Raw genomic sequence first — 9726 nt, 5'->3', positions numbered from 1 at the left:
GTCCAATTGAGACTCCAAACTTTGATTTCCACATTTTGATATACCAAAACATAAGCCAGGAGTGAGGCTATGTCTACACTGTACTATTCAATAAATCAGAGATTGGAAAGGTGTAAGATTGCAAATCAGACTTTTCACAATAAAAAGCACTAACTTCAAGATTTTAGTTTATTTTGAACACCTTTGAAATATTTTCTAGTATTTTAGGGTGGTTCTAAATATGAAATAATTTGTTACTTTTTGCACTCCTCTGATGAAAGTCGTAATCTTCCTTAAAGTAAAAATATAACCCTAAATTACCTGATTTGATTACCGGTATTTTTCAAATTAGTTATTTGCTAAATCTATATTCTTACTTAACCTTCATGGGCATGACAGCAATTGTATAGGCTTCAGAGATAACAAAACTGTAAATGTTGTGTGGAATAAAAGATTTAACACCGAATGGTGTGATTAACTAATGGGATGGCATTGCAAATGGCAGCGCAACAGGAAAATCCTTGCATTACTGTGGAAAAAAAAAAATAAGATGGATAAAACGTATTAAGTCCTACAAATGAGAATGAAAAAGTTGTAGGAAAAAAACAAATTCTAGTGCAGGAAAATCAGCTTAGTGAAAATTGAAAATGCATGTAATAAAACTAATTCAGGCAGGATATTAATCTTGTGTAAAAAAGATAAAAGCATGTTAAAGCCTGATTGTAAAATATTAATGTGCTAAACCATCATAAAACTTCACATATGCCCTTTAGTGATAGTATTGCTAATGATGATAAAAACTTATTTGCAAATTCTTCTTTTATGAAGTCTGGGAACAGAAAATCTGAAAATGAAGACTAATGTAGACATCTACTGTGTGTAAAAGATAGGAAATGGTGGAGGTTAATGAGGTTTAGGGCAACTGGTCTCTTGACATTTAACTGTGTGACCATAATCAAAGACCCTGTGCAGTCTCTGAGTGAAGTGATTCGAGATGATTCAGGTTTGAACCCTAATAATATTGGGAGTATTCTTGACTCTTCCTAATTTGTTTTCTGACGGGGCACATACTCTTGGAATTACACTTATCTTGGCCCACAATAAAGGAAACTGCATTTCTAGATTTCTTTCTTCCACTGAAACCCCATTTTAACAAAAACAAAGGTGGAATTCATCTCAAGCCTTATTCTGCTTTTATATCATTATGTTACCGGCTCTGAATTTTAGGCACTAGAGTCACTGAAATTCTGTGATAGCTCAGGAGACTGTTTTTGTATAATAGGCGGAGGCAGCAGGAAGAACTGAAGTAGGCTGTCCTAGGTCAATCAGCTTGACCTGCATGCAAATCCTTATTATGTCACTTACTACAGGGTGTTGATTCGTTTATTTAACCCCTCTAAGTCATGCATACTTAATAGGAAAAACACATAGGGACAAAAAAAAGGGTTAATAATCCCTATTTGCATGGTTCTTGTGGGGGTCTATAATGAAGTATATAAAGCTTCTGTTATCAGTGCTCAAATGTAATAATAATTATTAAAATGTTTATTACTGAATTTTTTTTTATCTACTCAGAAAGTTCTACTAGCTGACCTCCCACACAGTATGGGTATTCCACACGTCATGATTCATTCACCTATTTCCATGTAACTGGAAAGTTTTCTCTCTTCACCAATGTTTAAGAAAATCCTATTCATGTATTAAGATCTGAGTCACATCCCACTTTTTCCAAAAGGCATTTCCAGCTCCTCCATCACAAAATGTACCTTCTGTGTTTCTCCGGTCTCCTGTTAAAGTTATCTTCCTTTCAACTCTGGTTGAATCATGTTTTATTTCTCCCTTAATAGCAGGAGCAATGACTTGTACTTCTCTCACATCTTACCAACTCCTAAAACATTTAGCATGTTACCCAATACAGGTTTGAAATTCCTTTATTTGGTTGCATTCTTAGAACACAGGACCGAGAGAGATTCAAATTCTTTGATTGATTATGAAGACAAGAGCATGGCCTTTGAAGAATTTTTAAGAGCACACAGCTCAGGTTCTGAATATGACTTCAGGACCCTCGTATTTTGTAAAATGACACTATATTTAAGGCATATGTCTAATTAGAAGTAAGCCAATGAGTAGACCATTTGTCATTGACTTTATAAACCCATCACTGACCTGATGGTGAATATATATTAAATGGACTTTTCTCAGCTACACTGCTGAATGTATTTGTGCTTCTGTTCTCTTTGGCTCCATTTACCTTTACCACTATTATCTTCTCATTGTTGATTCCTGTCCAGGTACTGTTTTTTGATGTCTTGTCAAGTCATCAGCCCAAGTGACATGGTGAACAAAGGGAAAGAAACTCTGCTCTTGCTAATTTCATGCCATTTTGCTTTTCTGCCTCAATAGATTTTGCTCTTTAAGATACAGAGAGACCTTCCACAGATCAGAAGGCAGCTCAGGGAACATGGAGGCCAGACATAAATAATCTAGACGACAATAGGGATGCCTATTTATAAAAGTTTGTAAAAACAAAAGAGGAGTCTGATGGCAAAACTGGATTGGTTTTACAGAGCAGAGGTAGCATATCCCAGGTAGCCTAGGCCTAGCTGTATTATCCCTGAGAGAAACTGAAGTCCACATAGCAGCATCTCATTAATTTAAGTAAACCTTCAGAACAAAAAAGCAGAGGGACAAACATCTTGTGTTGTTGATTTTTAATATCTTGTGTTTTGTTTTCTTATTTGTATTACCACTACTTGTGACTGACTTGTCTGCTAATCCATATTTCAAAATCTAGTGCACGGCTGCATCAAATAACCTACTACCATAGTCTATAATCTCCTATTTAAGAGATAAGCCTTAATAAAATATGGTTAGCATGAATAAGCTTTGGATATGATACTATGGCCATGTCATCCTAAATACTGTTTGGATTAAACCATCAATAAATGTAAGCTTTTAAAAAAATATAAGATGTCTCTAGAATGGATAAAGCAGCATCTTGGAAATGAGAGGTTAGTAAATTTAAAAAAAATTATGAGGCTTTTTATAAAAACATATTTTTAAGACTTTTCAAACACTCTGGCTTTATGAACAAACACACATATTGGCTCTGATTCAATTCTCTACTTGACATCATAGGTCCAAGTATTGCTTTGTTCCTGCATAGGATAGATGTTTTCAGACATAACAAGATTCAAATAATCTGTTTATGATACTGGAAACTTTTGTTTTATCTTTTTCTTTAAAAAAGAAATATCTGTTAGTGGAAGGCATTAGAAACCAGTAATTATAGCACTACTAAGGAAGTGACCTTACAGGTTGTTAGACCTGTTAAGTAAGTTAGATTTGTATAAAGTGAAGCTTATTTAGCACTTGATTGTATACAGTCCTATAGTGTTCTTTAAGGTTTCACATGGCTGGTCTTCCCAAATAGTTAGAAACAATTCAAGAGAAAAATTTGTTTTGCTTCACTGTTCCTAAACACTTCCAAGTCTGTCACTCACTAAACCCAGTGCAGTTGGACTAACCACACAATAACACTGAACTTCAGTTTCCTTTTTGTCAAATGACAATAATTATACTTGCCTTGACTAATTCATAGGATCATTCTGAGGCTTACTTGAGGTATCAGATGTCTAACTTTTTCATAAGTTGTAAAGCCCTATATAGCTGTTAAATATTATTATTGTGATAACTGACACCTATAAGTAGTTTTTCATTTTTATGGCATTAATACAATGAGGTCACAAGCCAAACAAACAGTTGGTTCTCACAGTATTTTATTTGTGGTATGAAAAAGTAAGCAGTTTCTAAAGTACTTCATGTAATTCTAGTTGTAGCTTACAGACCAAGAGAATTGATTTGTATGTATTTCTTCATATTGATGAAATCTATTTCATGCTCTGAAGAAAAAAAACAACAGTTTTCCATTAAGCAGCATATGTCATAATTCTACACCCAGGATCATGGAAGTTACTATAAAGGTGAGACATGGTACACTATTTAATAGAATTTACTAAAATTTCTTCCAACACCTATTTTTAAAAACTGAAAAATTATAATTAGAACCATTACAATTTTTATTGCTAACATGTCTATCCTCTCATTTTATTTTCTGAAGATCATAAAATATCTATTACCTTTAATATGGAAATCTATTAAAAAAATCTCTTCATTGCCTGAAGGTATGTGGGGGCAAATTCCAATGACTGGACTTGCTGAATATAGTACAGTTAAAATATATATATATATTTTGATTATTTTATTCTATGAAGTCAACACAAAGTTAATATAAAAACTTCTCTGTTCTTAGTCATTGGGTACCTAGTGTGAAATGTCAAAACTAGAACGATGCCAACTATATATATAGTTCTTATTTGCCAGTACAAACTAAGCCATTCCTGTATCAGTGAACCCATAAATAAAAGAACATATGATATATTAGAAATAGTGGGATAAAGAAATTGAAAAACTTTCTTCTCATTCAAATCCTTTATGCTCCCCTCCATAGCCAAGCTTCTTAATTATGGAAAATTATATAAGACGTTTGTCATTATACAGAAAGCCAGACTCCAGGCCCCTCACACCACTGATGCTTCTTCTTTTAAAGTCATCTACAGACATTTTTTTCTTTTAAAGCAAAGCAAATGGAAACCTTATTGAACTTAACTTACTTGAAAGCTCAGCTACGTTTAACACTGTGGTGACCTCCTTCTTTTGAACATACTTCATTCTCGTGATCTCAGTCACTCCTTATTCCCCATTTCCCTGGTCATTTCCTCTTAAGGCATTCTTTTCTCTGCCTGAAGATCAAATGCTTATTTTACTGAGGGTTCTATCCTCTTGTTGAGTTAAACAATTTTCCTGTAGAAAATGTAATTCAACATTCATTGATGACTTCTTAATCCAGCAACAACTTCTTCCTAAGCTTCAGACTCAAAAAGCCTAATGGCCTTCAGGATACGTGTATTTTCCTGCCCTATTTTAACTTAACGTGTCTAAAAGTAAATATAAAATATCAGCGCCAAAATCTGCTCTTCCTCCTCTGCTCTCCATTTCCACAAATGGTGCCATAGTCCATCCAGTTACCAAAGCCAGAAACTTGTTAGATTCTTATATTTCACTTTTTCCCCTTCTGTCCCATGTCTAAGCACATCAACTCCCATTCATTTTATTTTTTTACCTGAATGAATCCTGAGTCTTTGCTTCTCTCTCTCTCTCTCTAATTTCAGGCCTATGTGAGTATCAGTAAGGGCCAGGAAACATGGTAGAGTGCTTGAGTTCCCTCTCGTTTTCATATATCCTATTGCTTTTAGCTCTCTCTTGGATTAGAGGAAGGGTATGAACATAATTCCATATTAGTTTATATGTGTTATGAGGCACAGATCTCTGATACAAATTACAAAGGCAGCAGCCAAAATTTGAGAATCCTTTATGCTTGAGGCACAATCACATGGCCCAGCTACTCCATATTTTGCCCCACCCAGTACCCTTACCACAAATCTGACTGTCATTACCTCTTACCTGGATTACCTTAATAGCCTCGTAGCAAGTATTTCTGCCCCTGGATTTATAACCTTAGTCTATGATTCACACAATGATTGTAAATATTTTAGAGGCTTTTAAATGCCACTCTCATCCCTAAATAGGAAGGTTTAATTCCCAATTCACTGTAAAAAAAAAATTCTAGATGTATAAGTGCCCGTTAAATATTATAAGTGCCCACAAAGTCCTTTCACCAACACATTATATGTTAAAAAAAAAATTTGCCCTCACTTAAAAACAGAGATAGATAGTGCCTTTTTTCTCAGATACTTTAGTCAAAAGATATGTTTTTCTGTTAGGTATATCAATTTTAAAGCTGAGAAGAAATTGGTAATTATATTATTCTTTTAATGGTCATATGTGTGTATAATACATATATAAATATAATTATCTATAATTATTACGTATGACCTATAGATCCTCTGCAGAGAGGGCTATGATGACATCATCTAATCCCCTCCATAAGTCTTCATGACATTCCATTTCTTTTCAATCCAACTAAAAGCACATTTGCGATGGAACTTACCCAATTTACTTTGGGTGCAGTCAACTTTACTACCTTTTTGGTTTACCACTTCATGTTCTCCATGGTTGGCACAGCCTGGACTGACATAAAAGCAGGCCTAGTAATATCCTGGGGAAATAGAGCAAACAATTTTCCAGTCCCATTCTATTTTTATAGCTGCCAATGCTATCTAAATGGCTGACTTCCTGAGCTATATTAATTGCATTTTAGGCTTTCCTAGATTTCCTATCTGACCAAATTTTAACTAAGAAACTATAATTAGAAGATTTATAAGTTGACCCAACTGATTTTGCTATTCTGGAACTGAAAGGACAGTGTATTTTATGGTATTGCTACTAAGGATTACTAGGGATTTGCAATTCACTGATATGGATATTGTCCATAATTCGGCTATGATAAAATAGGTGTGCAGTGGGACTAATAATCACTGCCAATAAACTTGGTTTTGGTCTCAAGAGCTATGTGGATACAAAGATGAAAAATGAAGATAGCAACCATAGTTGCAGCCCTCACAGAAAGCAGACAATATACTGATGTTTGTATAATATACACAGATATAAATATAATGCAAAACAGAATCTAAAAATAAGAGCTGACATTCATTGAGTCTTAATATATGCTAGGAATTGGCTAAAAGCATGTATGTGGATAACCATCAATCCTTACAAAAAACATGCAAAGCTTTTCTAGATAAGAAAATGAATACTTAGAGAAGTTAAATAATTTGCCCAAGTTTGACCAGGTCAGGATTTAAACTTAATTCCATCTGCCTGTCTGTTTTGTCTGTAAACCTGTGATATTTTCATAAATGCCAGGGAAGAAATAAAGTTGTGTGTGTGTTCAAAGTAAGTTATATTTATCTCTATTTGGAGCCTCAGGGGAGGCTTATAATAAAGATTTTATTGTTATTTATGCTAAAAATAGCATGGAAAAGGGTCTGGATGAAGGTAAATATTCTAGGCAGAAGACATAGCAAGAAAAGCATCAAAGTGGGAAACAGAGGAGAGTGAACAGAAAGCAGGAAGTTGTGTATCTGCATTGCAGGCTAAGCAAAGGATGGAAAGGTAAATTGTGGTCAGTTTATGAAGGGGCTAAGGAGTTTCAGCTTAATACAGTAGGCTATGGGGAACATTCCAAGTGTTCTGCAAAGCTTAATTACTGAAATATAATTATACTCTAGAAAGGCTTACCTTGCAACAGAATGTAAATGGATAGGTGTGTGGGAGGGGAGACGGAAAGATAGATGATAATTGTAAAAGGCTATTGCAGTAAGAGGATAATGAAATGAGGTAGGACCAAAAAGGTAGGAAGGTGAATGAGGGAATGTATAACCGTAGTTATCTTCTAAACTCTTCAGCTTTGAGAATTATCATTGCTGATCTTCAAACAATAGATCGTGGTTTGACGCTTAGCAGGGCTAGAAACTACAAACCTTGGGAACTGAATGGTTCCATTTAGGTCTAAAATACCTATAATGTATGACCTGTTATAGATTCTATAAGTGAGAAACATTTATAATAAATATTTTTGTGCAGCTTGAGAAGCAACTCACCACTCAAGATGCTTGGCTCTCTATGCTATAGAAAGGAGAAGCTATTCAATGGTATAATCAAAGTCCTAGGTGTTTTGTAGAGGTCTTGGCATAACTGGTAGTGTGACTTCAATTTCTAGGCTCAGGTTTCTCGTTTGGAAGATGCCTGTGGTAATAATTATTCTCCTTGTTTCTCTTGGTTGTTATAGGAAGTCAAATGAGGTAATTAATGTGAAAATACTTTAGAAAACAAAAAATTATCTCTTCTTTTAAGGGTAGGGATTATTTCACTGTGCCTCTTTACAGTCTCCAAAGCACTGCATTAACACTAGAGTCTAGAAATACTCTTGAATGAGTGGTGTGTACAGGAGTTTAGGCGGAATGGCTTTTGTACCAATGCATTGATACTATGTTCTGTGCAGCAAATGTGGACACATGATTTGATCCCAAGTTGTAAGCCTTTATTGAAAGAAAAGGACAGGAAACAGACATGGTTGTGACCAGAGGTATTACAGAAACATGAAATAAAGTATAGCTACTATTGGTTCATTTTCTGTTAGAGGTTCTTTATGACCTACTATAAAGATGTAAAAGCTACAGAGAAAAAACTCATTAGTGAAGTAAACATGAAGCCTATAGACAATATCTCAGTCAGGAAAGAATTGGGTCTCATAGAGTGGGTGCTTCATTTACTATCCCTTGGGGAAGATGGGCCAAAAAGAAGAGTATCTAATTAGTATACGGACTGTGAAGAAGAGAATATTCTTTCCTTTGACATGACTTTAGTGCACTGGGCATTATAAGAGGAAAAACAAAGAGTGATGTTCAAAAGGAAGAGGGAAAGTCACATATCTTCATTTATTCATTCAGCAAATATTAATATTTAGGGTGCATATAAGGAGGCACAAGAGGAATGCACAGTGCATGTGAAGTAAAGATGGTGCTCCCCCAGAAACACTACTTGGGACTCATGGACTTTGAAGGATACGACAACAGATTAATTTACACACAGGCACATAATAAATTATGATTCTTACAAATATTGAGCACAAATAGCATGAATTTTCAAACTATAACAGGGATGGTTAATTTCTGAAGATGTTTTCACTAAATTGAAACACATTTACTCTATAACAGATGGAGAAAAAAGGAAATAAAAATTAAACAAAAATGGGATGAAAATCAGAAAGCTTGCCTTTCACTTAAATAATTTCTACTCTGAGAAGATTCTCCATTGATTTTTCAGGACTTTGGTCATTTGAATTTTTATTTTTTATTTTTTACTTATTTTTTTGAGACCATCTTGCTCTATCGCCCAGGCTATAGTGCAGTGACACGATCTCGGCTCACTGCATCCTCTGCCTCCCAAGTTCAAGTGATTCTCCTGCCTCACCCTCTCGAGTAGCTGAGATTATAGGCATGCACCACCATGCCCAGCTAATTTTTATTTTTATTTTTAGTAGAGACGGGGCTTCACCATGTTGGCCAGGCTGGTCTCGAACTCCTGACTGCAAGTGATCCGCCTGCCTCAGCCTCCCAAAGTGCTGGGATTACAGGTATTGGCCACCATGCCCAACTGGTCATTTGAATTTTAATTCTAAAAGGAAGGTAGCTGCTGTCTGAACGTTTCAATAGCCAGTGTTTTGTTTTGTTTTTTTCCTTCTGCTCTCAAGGTCATGGTGAACACTGTATTTAAAAGGAATTGAACTTTACCCAAAGGGTGTGGATATGTTAAACAATTTGTTTAGATACAAGCAGAATAATAACAGTCAAAAGAATCCAGTTGTATTCACATTTGGACACAGAACAAATAAAAAGGGATTGGCAATGTAGTTCCAAGTGGAAAACATCACAAAGAAGAAAGCTAGAGAATATACATTTCTGGAGAGATTCTGGCAAAAGCTAAGATATTCTTCTTCCCATGATCTAACAGATAAGATATAATTTTCTTCTCCTTTCCATTTTCAAACTACTTCCTCATTTGTAATCATTTATTGCCAATAAATGGGATCTATCTATCTATTTATAAACACGTAGCCAATCACATAGGGTGAGGTTGAACAAGGAAGGCTGACATAGAAACACAGACTAAAAGAGAGAAATAGGTGACAAAATGCATTAGAGGAGAGGATTACCCTTGGGTTTG

General features: G+C 35.0%; 1 long non-coding RNA gene across 1 annotated transcript in view; it reads right to left on the bottom strand.

Annotated features, from left to right (window-relative positions):
* Positions 1-3450: 3450 nt before the first annotated feature.
* Positions 3451-9726, bottom strand: part of LOC129049726 (uncharacterized) — a 62348-nt gene continuing 56072 nt past the window's right edge. Inside the window, exons 3-5 of the long non-coding RNA XR_008513007.2 lie at positions 6050-6157; positions 4653-4842; positions 3451-3881 (exon numbers count right to left, since the gene is read on the bottom strand). This is a non-coding gene — a long non-coding RNA (uncharacterized LOC129049726). The remainder of the gene's footprint in view (positions 3882-4652; positions 4843-6049; positions 6158-9726) is intronic.

This window comes from Pongo abelii, chromosome 15, assembly GCF_028885655.2.
Source record: "Pongo abelii isolate AG06213 chromosome 15, NHGRI_mPonAbe1-v2.0_pri, whole genome shotgun sequence".
In the NCBI taxonomy this organism is placed as follows: domain Eukaryota; kingdom Metazoa; phylum Chordata; class Mammalia; order Primates; family Hominidae; genus Pongo; species Pongo abelii.
The sequence above is the reverse complement of the archived record's forward strand: the minus strand, read 5'-3'. Positions and strand labels throughout refer to the sequence as shown.